Source organism: Prionailurus viverrinus, chromosome C1 (genome assembly GCF_022837055.1).
Source record: "Prionailurus viverrinus isolate Anna chromosome C1, UM_Priviv_1.0, whole genome shotgun sequence".
NCBI lineage: Eukaryota > Metazoa > Chordata > Mammalia > Carnivora > Felidae > Prionailurus > Prionailurus viverrinus.
In genome coordinates this window covers 151315646-151330502 of record NC_062568.1, presented here as the reverse complement: position 1 = coordinate 151330502, position 14857 = coordinate 151315646, and the positions used below count along the sequence as shown (strand labels likewise).

Genomic DNA, 14857 nt, shown 5'->3' with positions numbered 1-14857 from the left:
GAGGCTGGAAAGATAGAGGTCTGTGGTATACAGCAGCAAAACACTTGGTAAAACTACAAAAAACTAAAGATAGATCATGCGCCCACTGACCTTATGGCTCTTCCCAGCCAGAGATTACACTTCCCAGTCCCCCTTGCAATTAAGTAGGGTCATGTGGCCAGCTCTCACCATAATAGGAACAGAAGTGATCTTTGACATCACTATTTTCCTCTTTATATCCTTTCTATCAGCATAATCTTGGAAACCCTATGTTTAAGATGGAGGCTCCACCAAATGGAAGGCACCTAGGTGCCTGAGTCACTGCTTGGAAAACAGCCAACTCCACCAATTAGAAGTATGGGGTTTTAAAAAAATTTGTATGAAAGAAAAATAAACATCTATCACATTAGAAACATAACACACTTTTAGACTTTTTATGACAGCAGATTCCTTAACTGATAAAACAATCTGAAGCTCACATGTCAAAATGAACCAAATCATTTATGCCCATCAACACAATTATTGTTAAAGTCAAGAAAATTACTTTGGTGAAAGAACCCTGAAAACATCAAATCAGTAAGCATTTCCTTTCAAAGTCAGTATGTTAGGTACAAAGTTAAAAGAACAGGTAAGAGGTTCTGAGAACATTGTCTTGAATGCCAGCTCTACCATTTACTAATTGTAGAGCCTTGAATAAATAGATTTACCATCTTGAAGCCTTCTTGTTCACACATATAAATGAAGAGAATCTACCCTACTTTGTAGAGTTGTTACGACAATATAACATATACAACATGCTTAGAGCATTGAGTAAAGTGCTCAATGATTCTCTTTCCTCATCCTATACTAAGTTCAGGGTATTAAGTGAACCTTAGAAAATTAGTAGTTTGTATTGGAATATAAGGTAACTCTTGAGAAAATTTAATTTAGTAAAAGGCTCCAATCACTGGCCCTGGTGGACGTTAGAAAACACAATACAAGTACAGAATAATAGGGTGAAAGAGAGACAAAGAGCCAGCCTTTCTATCACATCTCAGTAAAAGTCCCTCGGGAAATTATTTCCTTCTTATCTCTTGATTTCTCTGACCCTCCTCAGTCACATTCTCTTTTGTCAAGCACTGAAAGCCTAAAAAGCAGTAACAAAATATATAATAAATCAGATATTTCTTTGTGAGCTTAGGTTTTGTTACCTAACCAGCACAAAACTAAACATACCTGCTCTTCCTCCTTTTTCAAGTTAATCTCACATTATTAGGTGAGTATTATCAGGATGAGCATTCTGATAGGCATAGCTAATAATAATAGCAATACTGTAATGTTTGCTAAGCATTCTATAAAGTCCAAAGAACATTCACATCCATTTTCTCATTATAATGAAAGAATCATAATCAAGTAATACCAAGGAGAAGTAAAATTTTGCAGCCATGAATTTAATGAATCAAGGAGAGATTACAGCGGTTTTGTTAGTCATCAGTAGCTGCCACATCACTCCAAAAGACAGATGAAACAGTTTATACTCCAGGTTCTTTAACAGAGTATTCTTTTTGAAGATCTGTGCTTCTCTGATGAATTGTCATCTGAGTTAAAAGCTTTATGAATAGAGAAATGACAGATGTCAATGAATAATACCAAAGCCAAATGCTTCATAAAATAGCATTACACAGCAAAAACAAACAAACAAAAAACTTATGTTGTTCTTTTTAAAAACTTCTTTCTCTCTAGGCACACACGTGCTAAAAATGGATACAACAAGACCAAAACACACATACAAAGGTGATCATTCAGACACAAGGTGAATAAAATGACTGAAGTTCTTTGTGATGAGACAATGCATTAAGATAGATTCAAGTCTTAAAAGCAAGTGTAAAAATCAATGCATGGTATACAGTGAAATGTCAACAATAGTTATTAACAAAAGCAACAGAGGAAAACCAGCAATTTTATGCACCAATGGCCAAATTCCACACTACAAATTCACACACACACATGCACATGTGCAAATGCTCCCATGGAGCTTCCCTTAGTACAGAGCTTCTTTTAATTAAGTGCAAGCTCTGTGCCTACCATGTCTTGCTTGCCTGCAGAGGGAAGCAAAAATTTAGTTCAATAACACTAAACAACACTGATCAAAGGACAAAAAAATATTTTTTCCTGTATATCTGATAGCATGTTTTTAGCCAGCAGCATTTTACTTTCTCATTGTCTCATGGGAAGTCTGAATTCACAAGAAAGTAGTCAATTACAGTGCCAACCACCCTGGACACCCTCAATTAATATTCATGCATGAAGAGGATAAGGATAAATTTCAAGATCCATACTTTCTAAAATAGAAATTGGTTTGGCCTGTAAACTGACATGCGAAGAATTACTATCCTTTAGAAGTGGTTCAAATTGGGCTTTAGCATATTTTTTTAACAAGTCCAAGTGCTATGAACAGAAGAAGGCTGGCCCTAAAAACTCAAGAGGGGAGCTCTAGTCTATGCTCAGCCAGCAAATTGCTCTGTTCATCCTCAATCCACTCAACCTCTCCTGAGCCCTAAATTTTCTTATCTAGCTCATAATCTTCTTGCCTATCTCACTGGGATATGCTGAGAATTAAATGAGATTGAAGTTAGAAGTGTTATATGAACAAAAGATATCACTGACTCTATGTTTTATTCAAAATGACACTCACAGGAAGTGGTCCAAGATGGTAGCATAGGAAGACCCTGAACTCACCACCTCCCATGGGCACACCAACTCTACACCTACATCTAGAGCATTTCCTCCAGAAGAACTGGAGTTTGACTGACCACCTTCTGCACAACAATAAATACAGGAATCATACATAGAAGGATAGTAGAAACAGAGACAAGGTAATGATGGGAACACAAACTTGCCTGCTCTGGGGGGCAGCAAAACAAAACAAAACAGCAGCTTAAAGGGCAACCAGCAAAAAATGAAGGAAATCCATTTAATCACCCTGGAGTCTGCCAAATGATGGGGAAAGTGCTGGAATTTTCTCCATGGTCAGAGGCACCAGTAAACCCATTGTTTATGTCCCATTCTACTTGGATAGCACAGATAGGAGCAGAGTCCTCAAGTTCTAGCTGGTCTGCTAGAGTCACCCCAGTGAACCCCAGGCCACAAGCCCACACCATCTCCAGCCATCCTAACAAGGCAATCCCAGCATGATGTACCCCAGGACCCCCCTGACCTGCACTGAACCCAATCATGCTGCCAAGGTCAACCAAGTGCAGTGTGCCCCAGGACCCATTGGCATATGCATGTGCTAGCTTCATCTGTCCCACTAGGGCAGCCCCAGTGAGGGACACCCCAAGACTCCCAACCCTGTACTCACTCTACCTCCAGCTGGCCAGCCAAAGCCATCAGGTACTTGCAGTCTACACAGGGCACATTCCTATACAAGGCCACTCCTTCAAGACAGGGAGAGGTAGCTGTTCTGCCTAATTCATAGACATAAACACAGAAACTCAAATAAAATGAGAAGACAGAAGAATATGTTCCAAATGAAAGAATAAGATAAAACTCCACGAAAAAAAAAACCCTAATGAAACAGAGATAAGTAATTTAACTGATAAATAGTTCAAAGTAGTGGTGATAAAGATGTTCACTGAACTTGGAAGAATAAAGGAACACAGTGAGAACTTCAACAAAGAGACACAAAAATATAAATAACTAAGTAGTTATTTATAAATATAAATAATTAAGTAGTTATTTATAAATATAAATAAGTAGTTATTTATAAACATAAATAACTAAATATTTATAAATATAGTTAATATTTATAAATATAAATAACTAAATAACTATAAATAAACAGAAGCCACAGAGCTAAAGTATATAATAACTAAGCTGAAAAATACACTATAAGGAATCAGTAGCAGATTAGATGATACAGAAAATATGCATCAGTGATCTCGTAGACAAAATTTTGAGAATTACCTAGTCAGAATGGCAAAAAGAAAAAAAGAGTTTTAAAAAATAAGAATAGTTTAAGGGACCTCTGGAACAACATCAATCATAATAATATATGCCTTAGAGAGGTCCCAGAAATAGAAGAAAGAAATGGGCAAAAAACTTAGTTGAAGAAATAATGGCTGAAACCTTTCTTAACCTGGGGTAGGGAACAGACATCCAGGTACAGGAAGCACAGAGAGTCCTAAACAAGTTGAACCCAAAAAGGTCCATTCAAAGACATATTATGATTAAATATAATTATAATTAAAATGGCAAAAGTTAAAAAGAAAATCTTTTTTTAATGTTTATTTATTTACTAAGAGACACAGAGAGAGAGACACACAGAGATAAAGAGAGAGAGAAATGAAGGGCAGAAAGAGAGGGAGAGACAGAGAGAATCACAAGCAGACTCCACCCTGTCAGCACAGAGCCCAACATGGGGCTTGAACTTGCAAACTGTGAGATCATGACCTCAGCCAAAATCAAGAGTTGGACCCTTAACTGAACCACCCAGGTGCCCCTAAAGAGAAAATCTTAAAGGAAGAGGAAAAACAAATAGTCACATACAAAACAAACCCCATAAGGCTATCAGCTAATTTTTCAGCAGAAACTCTGCAAGCCAGAAGTAAATGGCAAGACATATTTAAAGTGCTACAAGTGAAAAACTTGCAGACCAAGAATACTCTACCCAGCAAGGCTATCATTCAGAACTAAAAGAAAGAGAGATTCCAAAGCAAGATAAAGCTAAAGTTCATCACCACTAAGCCAGTCTTATAAGAAATATAAACAGGTTTTTTTTAAGTGGAAAAAAAAAAACATAACTAGAAATAAGAAAAATACATGAAAGACAAAACCTCACTGGTGAAGGCAAATATATAGTAAAGGCAGTAATTCACTTAAAATGTTAGTGTGAAGGATAAAAGACAAAAATAAGAAAATCAACTATAACTACAATAAGAAGTTAAGGGATACACACAGAGAAACATGTAAAATCAGACATCAAAAGCATAAAACATGAGGGGGAGTGGTAAAAATATATTATTTTAGAATGCATTTAAACTTAACCAATAATCAGCTTAAAATAGACTGATTATAGGGGCAGCTGGCTGGCTCAGTCAGTTAAATGTCCGACTTAGGCTCAGGTAATGATCTCACAGTTTGTGGATTTGAGCCCCATGCCGGACTCTGTGCTGACAGCTCGAAGCCTGGAACCTGTTTCAGGTTCTGTGTGTGTGTCTTTCTGCCCATCCCCTGCTTGCACTCTGTCTGTCTGTCTCTCTCTCTTTGAAAAACAAATAAACATTTAAAAAAATTTAAATAGGCTTATTACATATATGTATATATGTCAATATATATGAACCTAATGGTAATAACCACAAACCAAAAACTTACAATAGATACACAAAATAAAGAGAAAGGAACCCAAATATAACACTAAAGAAAACCATCGAACTGCAATGGAAGAGACTAAGAGAAGAAGGAACAGAACTACAAAACAATAGAAATCAATTAACAAAATGGCAATAAGCATATACTTATAAATAATCATTTTTAATGTAAATGGATTCAGGGTGCTTGATTGGCTCAGAGTGTTAAGTGTCTGACCCCTGACTTCAGCTCAGGTCATGATCTCACAGTTCTTGGGTTCCAATCCTGCTTTGGGTTCTGTGCTAATGGTGTAGAGCCACCTTAGGATTTTCTCTCTCCCTATCACTCTGCACTCTCATTCTCTCACTCTCTCTCACTCTCTCTCTCTCTCTCTCAAAATAAATATTAAAAAATAAATAAATAAATAAATATGAATGGACTAAATGCTCCAATAGATAAAAAATAAAGAAGGTGTCCCTTGGGGCATCTGGGTGGCTCTGTTGGTTGAGCATCTGACTTCAGCTCAGGTCATGATCTCACAGTTCGTGGTTTGAGCCCCACGTTGGGATCTGTGTTGACAGCTCAAAGCCTGGAGCCTGCTTCGGATTCTGTGTCTCCCCCTCTCTCTCTCTGTCCCTCCCCCACTCATGCTTTGTCTCCCTGTCTCTCAAAAATGAATAAACTTTAAGAATTTTTTTAAAAAATAAGAAGGTGCACCTTATTGCACCTGGCTGGCTCAGTCAGTTAAGCGCCTGACTTCAGCTTAGGTCATGCTCTCATGGTTTGTGGGTTCGAGCCCCACGTTGTGTTCTGTGATGACAGCTCAGAGCCTGGAGTCTGCTTCAGATTCTGTGTCTTCCTCTCTCTCTCTGCCCCTCTCCCACTCATGATCTGTCTGTCTCTCAAAAATAAATAAATGTTAAAAGAAAAATAAAAAATAAAAATAAAAATAAAAATAAATAAATAAATAAGGCCCATCTATATGCTTCTTATAAAAGCCACACTTCATATCTAAAGACAGAGACTAAAAGTAAAGAAAGAAAAAGATAGTCCATGGAAGTAGAAGCAAAAAGAAAAGAAAACTGATGTAGCAATAATTATCAGACAAAACAAACTTTAAAGAACAGCCTGTAGCAAAAGACAAAGAGGTCAATCCAAGAAAAGGATATAACATTCTAAATATTTATGCACTCAACATGGAAGTATATATAGATGTATATATACATATATCAAACATGAACAGACATAAAGAGAGAAATTGACAGTAATATAAATGTAGGAGACTTTAATACCCAACTTGTATCAATGGATAGATCATCCAAACAGAAAATTAGTAAGGAAACATTGGCATTAAACAACACATTAGACTAGACAGACTTAATATATATATAGTAATCATTTCATCCCCAAACTACAAAATACATATTCTTTTCAAGTGTACATGAAACATTCTCCAGGATAGACCACATATTAGACCACAAAACAAGTCTCAACAAGTCCAAGAAGATTGAAATTATATCAGACCTTTTTTCTGACCACAGCAGTATGTAACTAGATATCAGTTACAAAAACAAAACTGGAAAAAAAAAAAAACACAAACAAGTAGATACTAAACAACACATTACTAAAAAACCAATAGTCAATGAAAAAAAACAAAGAGGAAATAAAAAAAAAACCTTGAAGCAAGTGAAAATGGAAACACAACTTTCTGAAATCTATGGGATGCAGCAAAAGCAGTTTTAATAGAGAGGTTCATAGCAATACAGGCTTACCTAAAGAAGCAAACAAATAAAAATTACCAAGCGAACAATTTAACTTTAAACCTAGAGGAATTAGAAAAAGAAAAACAAACAAAGCCCAAAGTTAAAAGAAGGAAGGAAATACTAAAGACCAGAGTGGAAGTAAACAAAACAGAGACTAAAATAAACAAATAAATAAGAAAGAGCAATTAAACTAAAAGTTGGTTCTTTGCAAATATAAACAAAATTGATAAGCCTCTAGCTAGACTTATCAAGAAAAAGAAGGCCCAAATAAATAAAATCAGAAACGAAAGAGACGTTACAACTGATACAACAGAAATACAAAGGATTATAAGAGACTACTACAAATATTTAAACATCAACAAATTGGAAAACTTAGATATGGATAAATTCCTAGGAAAACACAGCTTTCAAGAGTGAATCACAAAGGAATAGAAAATCTGAATAGACAAATTACAAACAGCAAAACTGAATCAGTAGCCCCCCTCCCCCAAAAAAGTCCAGACAATACAGCTTCACAGGTGAATTACACCAAACGTTGAAAAAAGAGTTAGCACTTAACCTTCTCAAATTATCTAGAAATTGAAGAGGGAGAAATGCTTCCAAAATCATTTTATAAGGTCAGCATTACCCTGACACCAAAACCAGACAAAGACAACACACACATGTGCGCACACACACACACACACACACACACACACACAGAGTGGGGAGGAGAGAGAAAGAGGGAGAGAGAAGGAAAGAGAGAGAGAGAGAGAAGGAAAGAAAGAAAAACAAAAATATAGTAAATATCCCTAAAAAACATGGATGCAAAAATCTTTAGCAAAATATTAGCAGACTGAATTCAACAATACATTAAAAGGATCATATACCACAATCAAGTGGAATTTATTTCAGGGATATGAAGATGGTTCAACATCCACAAATTGACGTGATATACCACATTACCAAAACGAATGATAAAAATTACATGATCATCTCAAAAATGAAAAAAAGCATTAACAAAATTCAACATCAATTTATGATAAATACCCTCAACAAAGTGTGTTTATACAGAACGTACCTCAAAATAATAAAGGTTATATATGACAAACCTATAGCTAACATCATACTAAATGGTGAAAAGTTGAAACCTTTTCTTCTAAAATCAGAAACAAAACGATGCCCTCTCTTGCTACTTTTATTCAGTCTAGTATTAGAAGTCCTACCCACAGCAAGAAGAGAAAAAAAAAAAACTAAAAGCATCTAAATTGGAAGAAAGAAAGAAGTTAAATGGTCACTATTCACAAATGACATGATACAATATGTAGAAAACTTTAAAGACTCCACCAAAAAAAAAAAAACTATTAGAACTAATAAATGAATTCAGTAAACTGTAGTTGGATACAAAATTAACATAATCAGTTGCTTTTATACACTAATAGCAAGCTATCAGAAAGAGAAATTAAGAAAACAACTCCATTTACAACTGCAACAGAAAGAATAAAATACCTAGAAATAAATTTAACCAAGGAGGTGTGAAAGACCTACACTCTGATAACAATAAAATACTGATGAAAGAAACTGAAGAAAATACAAATAAATGGAAAGATACTCCATGTTCATTGATTGGAAGAATTAGTATTGTTAAAATGTGCATACTATCCAAAGCAAGTTACAGATTCATTGCAAATCCTATAAAAGGTTCCATGGCATTTTCCACTAAACTGGAACAAAAAGTCCTAAAAATTTTATGGAACCAGAAAATATCCCCAAATAATCAAAGCAATCTTGAGAAAAAAGAACAAAGCTGAAGATAACATGCTCCATGATTTAAAACTATACTACAAAGCTACAGTAACCAAAACAGTATGGCACTGGCACAAAAACATGTTGACCAATAGAAGAGAAAAGAAAGCCAAGAAAAAACTCACACATAACATGATCAATTAATCTATAATAAGAGAGGCAAGAATATACAGTGGGTAAAACACAGTTTCTTTAATAAATTGTGTTAGGAACACTGGACAGGTACATGCAACAGAATGAAACTGGACCACTATCTTTTAACATATACAAAAATAAATTCAAAACGGATTAAAGACTTGAATGTAAGACCTGATACCATAAAACTCTTAGAAGAAAACATAGACAGAAAGCTCTTTGACATTGGTCTTCACAACATTTTTTTAAACAGTCTTCTCAGACAAGGGCAACAAAAGCTAAAATAAACAAATGGGATTATATAAAACTAAAAGCTTTTGCACATGAAGGAAAAACCATCTACAAAATGAAGAAGCAACCTACTAAACAGGAGAAGATATTTTCAAATCATACATCTGATAAGGGATTAATATCCAAAATACAGAAAGAACTTAATTTATTATCCAAAAATAATATTAATAATTCAATTCTAAAATGGGTAGAAGACTTGAATAGACATTTTTCCAAAAAGACATAGTGATAGCCATCAGACACATGAAAAGATGCTCAACATCAGTAACCACCAGGGAAATGCAAATCAAACCCACAATGAGAAATCATCTCAACTTGTCAGAATGGCTATATCAAAAAGACAAGAAATAATAACCATTGGTGAGGATGTGGAGAAAAGGGAACCTTTATACACTATTGGTAGGAATATAAATTGGTGTAGCCCCTAAGGAAAATAGTATGGAGTTTCCTCAAAAAAATTATAAATAGAACTATCATATGACTCCGCAATTTCACTTCTAGCTATTTATCCAAAGAAAATGAAAACACCAGTCCAAAAAGATATATACACTCCTATACTCATTGCAGCATTATTTACAGTAACCAAGATATGGAAGCAAACTAGTATCTACTGATAAATGAATGGATAATGAAGATGTGGAGTATATATACAATGGAATATTACTTAGCCATAAAAAGGAATGAACTCTTGCCATTTGTGACAACATGAATGGACCTAGAAGGTATAATACTAAGTGCAATAAGTCAGACAGAGGAACACAAATACTATATGATTTCACCTAAATGTGGAATCCAAAAAACAAAACAAAACAAAACAAAGCAAAAACAAACTCATAGATACAGTAAACAAATTGTTGGTTGCCAGAATGTTGAGGGTTTGGAGGGGGGGCAGGCAAAATAGGTAAGGGGGATCAAGAAATACAAACCTCTAGTTATAAAATAAATAAGTCATGAAGATGCAATGTACAGCATAGGGAATATAGTCAATAATATTGTAATAACTGTAGGGTGAGGGGTGGTAACTAGATTTATCATGGGACCATTTCATAATATATAAAAATATTGAATCACTATGATGTACACCTGAAATTAATAAAATATTTTATGTCAAGTATATTTCAATAAATAAACATATATGTAAAAATTAAAAACAAAGTGACACAGCCACAGGAATAGTTACAAAAACATATGGGCATCACTGAGTAGTTTCACATGATCTCAACTCTTTCTTAACATCTCTCAAGTAACGTCAATTAATTCTTCTCCTTAGACATCCAGATGGCTAACAGACATATGAAAAGATGCTCAACATCACTCATCATCAGGGAAATACAAATCAAAACCATGATGAGATACCACCTCACACCTGTCAGAATGTTGAAAATGAACAACACAAGAAAAAACAGATGTTGGCAAAGATGTGGTGAAAGGGAAGCCCTCTTGTACAGTTGGTGGGAATGCAAACTGATACAGCCACTCTGAAGAACAGTATGGGGGTTCCTTAAGAAACTAAAAATAGAACTACCCTACGATCCAGCAACTGTACTCCTAGGTATTTACCCAATGGATACAAAAGTACAGATTCGAAGATGTACATGCATCCCAATATTTGGAACAGAATTATCAACAATAGCCAATCTATGGAGAGAGCCCAAATGTCCATCAACTAATGAATGGATAAAGAATATTTGGTATACATATATATTGTATATATTACTCAGCCATCAAAAAGAATGAAATCTTGCCATTTGCAATGACGGATGGAGCTAGAATGTATTATACTAAGCGAATTAACTCAATTAGAGAAAGACAAATATATTATTCACTCATATGTGGAATTCAAGAAACAAACAGATGAACATATGGGAAGTGGGAGGAAAAAGAGAAGAGAGGGAAACAAACCACAAGCATCTGACTCTTGATTTCGGCTCAGGTCATGATCTCATGGTTTGTGGGATCGAGCCCTGCATAAGGCTTTGCGCTGACAGCATGGAGTCTGCTTGGGATTCTCTCTCTCCTTCCCTCTCTGCCCCTCCCCCACTCACACTCTCTCTCTCAAAATAAATATACTTAAAAAACAAAAAACAGGGGCACCTGGGTGGCTCAGTAGATTCAGCGACAGACTCTTGGTTTCAGCTCAGGTCATGATCTCACGGTTCGTGGGTCCAAGACCTGCATCAGGCTCCAAAGCTGCAAGCATGGAGCCTGCTTGGGAATCTCTCTCTCTCTCCCTCTCTTTCTGCCCCTCCCCCATTCACACTGTCTGTCTGTCTGTCTCTCTCTCTCTGTCTCAAAATAAATAAACTTAAAAAAAAACATTTCTTAAAAAAGAAAGAGAAACTGTGTCTATATAAACAGTCATAGAACTATTCCAATAATAATGTTCATCCAGTTTAATCCTCCATTGGCCATGGCATAGCAATACTCTGAGTCACCAAAGTAAGAGCTCGAAATGGTCTCTAATGTGTCCACATCAGTAGGCTGGATATGCAAAATCTGAGAGAATGTACAATACTCTGAAAAGAGAAAGAGGTTTTTTCAAAATCCCAAATTTTGTGTCACAGACTATTACATATTTTTCCCTATACACTGAGGGGGAAATTTTTATTCCAACCCTTTTCATTTTTATGAGCTTAAGTTGGCAAAGTGACTTCATATATGTGTGTATGTATGATAAAGTTCTCTTAAGATAAATATAATTAATATACAAAATTCCCATTACCTGCAAGGTTTATATTATTCTACAAATGAGTAATTCTCACTTTTATAATTTTAATCTTGGGCTATAAAAAATAAATAATAACTGGTGTTAGAAGTTAAAATAATAGGGGCACCTGGGTGGCTCAGTTGGTTAAACGTCTGACTTCAGCTCAAGTCATGATCAAACTCACAGTTTGTGGGTTTGAGCCCCACATCGGGCTCTGTGCTGAGCACTCAGAGCCTGGAGCCTGCTTCACATTCTGTGTCTCCCTCTCTCTCTGCTCCTCCCCTGGTCATTCATTCTCTACCCGCTCCCCCTCCCCCGCCCGCTCTCTCAAAAATAAATAACCATTAAAAAAATTTTTTTAAAGAAGTTAAAGTAATATTTACCTTTAGGGGAAGTGGTAGTGATTGGGAGGGAACATTGGAGGGATTATAAGGGGGCTGAAAATGCATATTTCTTGATGTTGGTGGTGGTTACAGGAATGTAAGAATCAATATGTTTGCCCAGAAATTTACAGCTTTGACCAAGAAGGCTTTACATGGGAAATGAAAGTGGTAAGGTTAAAACGCTCAGTTAAAACTATAAAAATAGAAGGGTTACTTTGGAGGACATGAATGATACTGGAAGAAGACTCACCATGAAGGAAATATTCAATAATTTACATGAGAAATTCATTTGTAAAGAAGAGGCAGGAATGAGTTATGATCTGAGATGTCTATACTCCAAAGCACAATGGGTAATAAATTTAAGATACTAACACAAGGAAATAAATGCAACTTTATTTATAGAATCAGTAAATATTATTTACTGAATGCTGATCACATATTAAGCCCTGGATTACAGAGATGAAATACAGTGCATGTAAACCTCAGTGGCTGAGACCTACAGTCTAGTGGATGAGGCAGATTAGGGAACTAACAACTATAGTATTTTAAATACTAGTAGAGATGCATATGAAGAGATGAGGGACATCTAAATCAAACCAGAGGGTTAGGGAAAGCTTACTAAAGTAGGCAGTCCTTAAATAAGAGTCTCGAAGAACAGAAAGAGCAAGGACAGTCTAGACAAAGGAAATAATATATTTCTCAGACTTGACAGGATAAACTCACATCTAGATTTCAGAGATGACAATGCATATTTCAGTGAAAAGAACCTGGATTGGAGAAAAAGCAGTGCTACGAGTAGAAAACTTGTAAGAGGACTAAAGGAGAAAGAAAGAGACCCGAGACTACTCAGGGGATTTCACTATTTGGAGGCTATGAATGTCACACTCCTAAACAGATGTTTTAAAGGCAAAAAGAGAATGAAAACTTAGATTTACTGAATATCTACTGTGTTGCTACTAGACATTGTGTTAAACACATTCACATATACCATCTCAAGATATGGCAATTATGGAGGGCTTCAAAAAGCTATGCATCTCACAGAAATCTATTTGCTAAAAGCACTGTATCTAATAAATTATTGGTGTGCCTTGATAAGAATCCCTGTTTGAAGTGTTAAAAGGAAGAATAACGATATTGCACTCTGAACTCAGTTTTGATCAACAAAAATCAGAAAATTAGTTAATGAAACAGAAGTGGTATTAACATTGGGGAAAATCCAAAATGTTATCTTAAATCTGTTATAGTCAGGGAAAGGACTGCTAAATATAGTCAGACTTGCATTCTACATATAGTCAGACTTGTTACTGGACAGTACTTTCTAAACTTTTCAAGTATAGGGACTTCTTTTATAACACAAATCATGTTTTACAGACCTTTACATGGTAGTTACATCAATTAGTTAAAAATACTTTTTAATTAAAAAAAATAGACTTTACACATATGTGTGTTGAGGGGTGATTGAACAAGCATTACTATCATAAAAGCAAATATGATTTTTAGAATTTGCTTGGATGCACCTGGGTGGCTCAGTTGGTTAAGTGTCCGACTCCGGCTCAGGTCATGATCTCATGGTTTGTGTGTTTGAGCCCCTCATCTGGCTGGGTGCTGTCTCTCAGGCTCTGTGCTTGACAGCTCAGAGTCTGGAACCTGCCTCGGATTCTGTGTATACCTCTTTGCCCCTCCCCCGCTCGCACTCTGTCCCTGTCTCTCAAAAATACCTAAACATTAAAAATTTTTCAAAAAAAATAGAATTTGCTTGAACATTTGTTCCCAAGAAAGTAATTAGAAATGCAAAATAACATAAATACTAAGTACAGCAGAGTGCTTTTCATTTGAACAAACGTTACCTATCTATAAAATCCATTTTAATATATTCTGAGTACAATCTCACCAGCACTGTTTTTATCAGGTATTAACAAAGTGCAAAGTATTGTGAATAATATGCACATTTATGAAACCTACTCTTGTAGAATGACATACAAGGTTGGATGCCTGCTCCTGCCAGCAGGAAGTGAACAATTTCTCACTTTGGAGATGTGCATTATATCTTTGAGGCTAACCTGGGGTCATTTAGTAAATTGTCTTTTCCAAGCACTAAATAGCTACCAGCTTCAAATAGTTAATGAACCCCATAAAAAGCAAGTGATTTAGTTCTTTCTCCCTGGTAGGGTCAAGCCAGTCTATTCATTAATCCTCTCCCCATTCAAGTGAGTCAGGGAAGGCACACATATTATAATCCCAATTACATGACTGGGACATTTAAGTCCAGAAGTGCTTACTGACTGGCACAAGGCCACAGAGAAGTTATGTGCAGAGCTGTGACAGGAACTCATAAGCCTCTGGGTCCAGGGCTAAGTCCACAGAGCAATCTTGTAGAGGTGCTATGGCTTGGCCTCGATAAATCTGAAAATGTCCTCATGTAAATAAGCCCAGTTCAAGTTAAAAATAAAATCCTTAAGATATGGATTTCTCTCTGAAAATGTAAT

General features: G+C 35.7%; 1 protein-coding gene across 10 annotated transcripts in view; it reads right to left on the bottom strand.

Moving 5' to 3' along the window:
- SLC44A5 (solute carrier family 44 member 5) overlaps positions 1-14857 on the bottom strand; it is a 400420-nt gene that overhangs the window by 286274 nt on the left and 99289 nt on the right. The window lies entirely within an intron of this gene.